Source organism: Neoarius graeffei, chromosome 5, assembly GCF_027579695.1.
Source record: "Neoarius graeffei isolate fNeoGra1 chromosome 5, fNeoGra1.pri, whole genome shotgun sequence".
Taxonomy (NCBI): domain Eukaryota; kingdom Metazoa; phylum Chordata; class Actinopteri; order Siluriformes; family Ariidae; genus Neoarius; species Neoarius graeffei.
In genome coordinates this window covers 10,699,792-10,705,348 of record NC_083573.1, presented here as the reverse complement: position 1 = coordinate 10,705,348, position 5,557 = coordinate 10,699,792, and the positions used below count along the sequence as shown (strand labels likewise).

Here is a 5,557-nt window from a genome sequence, read left to right as displayed (position 1 = left end):
TTTGGGCTGTTTGGGGCGCCCGCTATGTTTCAGCGGCTGATGGATAGGGTCCCCCGCCCCCACGCCACCTATGTGGCCGCCTACATCAATGACATTATTATCTATAGCAATGACTGGCCGAGGCACCTCAAACATCTGAGGGCCGTCCTTAGGTCGCTGAGGCGAGCAGGTCTCACAGCCAACCCGAAGAAGTGTGCGATTGGGCGGGTGGAAGTACGGTATCTGGGCTTCCACTTGGGCAACGGGCAGGTGCGTCCCCAAATTAATAAGACGGCAGCAATTGCTGCCTGCCTGAGGCCCAAGACCAAAAAGGGGGTGAGAGAGTTCCTGGGGCTGGCTGGCTATTATCGTAGGTTTATACCTAATTATTCGGATGTCACCAGCCCGCTGACTGGTCTCACTAAAAAGGGGGCACCAGATCCGGTCCAGTGGACGGAGCAATGCCAGCGGGCTTTTTCTGGGGTAAAGGCTGCACTGTGTGGGGGGCCACTTCTACACTCCCCTGACTTTTCTCTCCCCTTTATGTTGCAGACCGATGCGTCGGACAGAGGGCTGGGGGCGGTTTTGTCCCAGGAGGTGGAGGGGGAGGACCGCCCTGTCCTGTATATCAGCAGGAAGCTGTCGGTGCATGAGGGGCGCTACAGCACCATAGAGAAAGTGTGTTTGGCCATCAAGTGGGTGGTTCTCGCCCTCCGGTACTACCTGCTGGGGCGTCTTTTCACCCTCTGTTCGGACCAAGTGCCCCTCCAGTGGCTCCACCGCATGAAAGATTCCAACGCGCGGATCACCTGTTGGTATCTGGCGCTCCAACCCTTTAATTTCAAGGTGGTCCACAGGCCGGAGGCGCAGATGGTCGTGGCGGACTTCCTCTCCCGTCGGGGGGGGGGGGGGGGGGGAGTCGGCTGCAGGCCGGACGGCCGCCCGGCCTGAGTCGGGCGGTGGGGGGGTGTGGCAGCGGGGGCGTGGTCAAGCGCCGATCTGTGACAGGAGGGTGGAGTCAGGGAAGGTAAGTGGCAGAATCACTACACCTGAGAGCAATTAACCTGTTTGTGTGTCTTCCCAGTGACCGCGCCCTATATGAGGAGGGAGAGCAAGAGCGAAAGGAGCTCCCCCAACCCGAAGACTGGTGTGTGTGTGTTAGACTGGGAGAGTGCATGTTTAACGCTGAAAAGTGTAAAATAAAACAGTCTGTCAAACCTTATCTCTGTCCTGCCGTCCTCTGTGCTCCACCCACCAACACAGAATCGTTACATAATTGTTTGCTCCTTTCCTACCATAGCTATGTAGAACTATATGTAGTTTACTGTAGGTAACTTACTATACAGTGAGCCCTATTTTTAGATATCCTTATTGTAAAGAACACCTCTCTTGGGAGACCCATAAACCATACAACAAATGCTCCACTACAGGCTGTTAACCCTACCCTCTTAGGATAGACTACTTCTGGCACACTGAATGGGTGTTGTTAACAGGTCTGGCTGTAATCACTTATCCTGACACTGATATAGCTTCCACCCTAACATAGTTATGCATCTTGGCACTGATTAACGTGAATCATTGAAATCACATTTGCAATGAAGTTTTGTTTATAATTTCAATCATTTTTGTGAGTGAACATATCCATATTAAGCCAATTGGATTAATTAATCTATATGACCATTTGAAAAGTAATCAGGAATGAAATGTTCTCTTATTTAACAGATGACATATTGGTATGCTGTGGTTGAGTTCCTGGCTGAGGGTTCAATATCTGTCGTCCCCAGAGAATGGATTGAGAGTGACAAAGATGTAAGGAAAATTCAATAGGTGTACATTAATAATTTCAAGAATTGGGGCCCCTGTCATTCTAGTCACTTGTAAACTTGTTTTGGAAGTTGTTCATAGAACAACTTAGTTTTGTTTCTAAAGCCTTCAGAATTGTATTCTATAAAATCACATTTGATTTATACACAAAATCTTGCCTGCTAACCAAGTGTGTGCTCCAATGTTACTGGGATAAATTTTAAAAAATAATGAAACCCCCCCCCCCACTTTACGTTTGAAGGGTTTCTACAGCTACTGGCCTCGGGACAGACCCACAAGGAGAGCAGAGAAGAGGGAGCTGCCAGATAAGCAGAACTGGTCACGCTACCAAATCAATATAATGTCTTTTACAGGTCAGTTAAAATTTGTTTGGAAACATGATATTAACATGCAAATTGCACTTTAAGATGTTTACAGTATTATGTGCAGTTTCTGACATGATACTTAGGGCAATAATGCAAATAAATTTTACATTCACCTAAAGGCATGGACTGTAATCAAGTATGCAGCAAAAACACACAGTCAGCAATAAAAAGAAACCATATTTTTAAAAGCTTGTATTACATGCCATAAGCTCTATATTGACATTTTAAATAAAGTACCTAACACTCCAAAACATTTATTTTGCAGAGGACTATTCACAGGTGTTGCGGCGGGCAAAGAAGGCAGAGAACACGTCCAACCTGTCCACAGATGAGCCTCAGCAGCAACGTACCAAACGAAGGGCTAAACCAAATAAGAAATTCATGCAAGATGATGCATCTGAACAAAGTGGGGAAGGTAATTATTCTTTGTGTCAACTATTTTACACATCAACACAGCAAGCTCCAACATCATATCTGGCATATGCAAAATGTTGGTGAACTAGATGTAGGCTCAGTTATGGATATTAAAATGTAAATTACAGGGATGATCCTTTGAATAACACTGTTCTCTCTCAAATTGCAGCATTTGTCCAGGTACCTAGGAGTTCATCTGAATTGTCACTGTATTTAGTGATTTTTTTTTCTCTCATTTACGGTTATCAAAGTAATCACTATCTCTTGATCTCTGTTTTCCTCCAGAGGGAACTGATGATAACGATGTTGCCCCCCCCCCCACCTAAGAGGCAGTTGACCAGTGCACCAGAGGTACCGGAAACACCTGCACCAAGGTCAAGGCCAGGAACATTGCCAACACCACCACAACTGAGTGAGAATCAATGTTTACACTAAAATGAGACCTATTAGGAATAACACCTTACTGACCCATTTTAATGTATTTTTATTAGATGTAGAATTGTCTCCCACCGATCTGTAAGACGCCTTCCTGTACTAAATCTGAAAGTTTAATTTGCAGCTGTATATTGTAAACAGTTGATTGCAACATGCAAGTATGTTAATTGCAATTAATTTATTCATTCAGGCAACAATGAAGCGAAGTCAGGGAAATGGCAGGGACATATCAGGAAATTTTGAAATATTACTTGAGTGGCAACCCTGTTATTGAATGTTAGTGTGGATTCTTTATAGGGTAATTTCATTCACTTTTTTAAACCATGGTTTAAAGCTGTGAAGGTTTAACTACCTCTTGATTTCAATCAAAAGATGACTTTGGTCAGTTATTAGGATGCAGTGCTGCAGCACAGCAACCTATGGGCTCCCCTAGGGGAGCCCATAGGTTGCAGTGCAAAGCACTGCAACTATTGTTCTTCTACGTATTTCTTCTTCTTCTTCTTCATCTTATTCCTACGCAAATTTCGATTTCGATTAACTCAATAACCGTACGTCGCACACAGACAAACAATATATCAAAACGTGCGGCTCGATCGGACTCGCTATGCTATTACTTTTCTCTACAGAATACGATTTTTTCGCGACGTAGTCGCGAAAAAATCGTCCAAAAAACCCCCATTAATTTCTATGGAATTAATTGAAAAAAAAAGCACTTTTTCAAACATCCACTGCTCTGGCATGCTTTCACCTAGAGACGTGATTCAAACTCTAAAACGTAGGAAAACTTCTCCTCTGTGGATCTGGCATTCAACTTTTCTGCTGGGTTCTACACTTTCGGATCAGTCCCAGCTCAAACGCCATGTGGGTTCCGGGAGAAAATCCGGCTTTTGAATGGGTGTCTATTGCGTTACACACCAGTGAGGGTCGTTAAGCTTAGAGTGCAGACAGTTTGAAAAAAAAGCTCAAACTTTCTCGCTTAAACTGTGTTTTCAGCCACAAATTTCACTCTACAGACATGATTTTCTCAAAAGTAGTAGGAAAACTTGTCCTGATTCACACAATGTGTCTACCTAAACGATAGGATTTACGGTTTTTGAATGACAAGCCTCAAAGTGAGGAGAGCACAGGTGAGCGGCCTCATTGACTCCCATTATAAACGTTGCTGAAAAGTCACTCGTTTTTAACTCCCTGTAGCGTCCTCATTTTTAACAATACAGACAAAAAAATTACATCAGTCTATTCAGGAGACCCTTCTAGCGCTCACTGTGAAAGAATTTTGTGAATAGCTGCTTCCGTTGTCGAGTTATTTGTCATTGTTCGAGGTCTGGTCCGTAGTAAAACAGCACAATATTCAAGACCTTGTGTGTCTTAGCTCATTGACACACATTATAAACGTGAGTGAAAAGTCACTCGTTTTTAAATCGCTCTAGTGTCGTTATTTTAAAAGAGTACAAACAAAAAAATACATCATTTTATTCAGGAGACCCTTCTAGTGCTCACTGTGAAAGAATTTTGTGAATAGCTGCTTCCGTTGTCGAGTTATTTGTCATTGTTCGAGGTCTGGTCCGTAGTGAAACACAGCACAATATTCAAGACCTTGTGTGTCTTAGCTCATTGACACACATTATAAACGTGAGTGAAAAGTCACTCGTTTTTAAATCGCTCTAGTGTCGTTATTTTAAAGAGTACAAACAAAAAAATACATCATTTTATTCAGGAGACCCTTCTAGCACTCAGTGTGAAAGAATTTTGTGAATAGCTGCTTCCGTTGTCGAGTTATTTGTCATTGTTCGAGGCCTGGTCCTTCATAAAAAAAACAGTAGAAAACTCCAGCCCTTGTGTGTCTTAGCCTCACCTTAGCCGCCCACTTTATTAGGAACACTTCTGTTCGTACATACAAACTACAAACACTCTTCTTAGAGTTTAGAGTTTATTTTATTTTTAAAAGGGACAGTGCACAAATTAAACATTATCCTTGTGGTAAGGACAGATGTCTGTCCCAGGTTATAGCAGTACATGCTAATTTCTGCCTGTAGTCAATTTGTTTATACTCTTGAATAGCTCTTCTTCATGACGGCTGCTGTCTCAAGCACACACATAATCATTGCATTGAAACATCATTGCGGGTCACACGTTCACGGCCAGCAAACATGCGTGACCGAATTGCTTCGCGCACTGCATCCTCTCACAATTTCCCCCGGGGAATTGTCCGGTCTAGTTTAGTACTGTTACAATATAAACTGATAAACATGCATCCTAATATGAATGTTTGGTGAAATTTAAAAACTAAATTGTTTCACAAAATTTATTCTGGAACAACATATGTAGACTACTTATTGTGGTATTTGGAATGTTTCATAAAACTGTTCCACACTATTTCAGTTTGTTTTACTGTTACATGCATTCATTATGCAATCTATAGAAAAATTCACTTAGGTGGAATTTCTTTTTATCTCTTGGGAATATCATTCATCTCCAAGGTTTGCATATTACATTCATTAAAAACAAACAGTAAAATCTTACCATTAGCTTAATTAATT

At 42.5% G+C, this 5,557-nt stretch overlaps 1 long non-coding RNA gene across 1 annotated transcript; it reads left to right on the top strand.

Moving 5' to 3' along the window:
* The first annotated feature begins 988 nt into the window (after positions 1-988).
* LOC132885876 (uncharacterized) lies at positions 989-2,114 on the top strand. Its single transcript, XR_009654632.1, has 3 exons — positions 989-1,126; positions 1,702-1,788; positions 2,045-2,114. It is a non-coding gene; the product is annotated as an uncharacterized LOC132885876 (long non-coding RNA).
* The last annotated feature ends 3,443 nt before the right edge of the window (positions 2,115-5,557 follow it).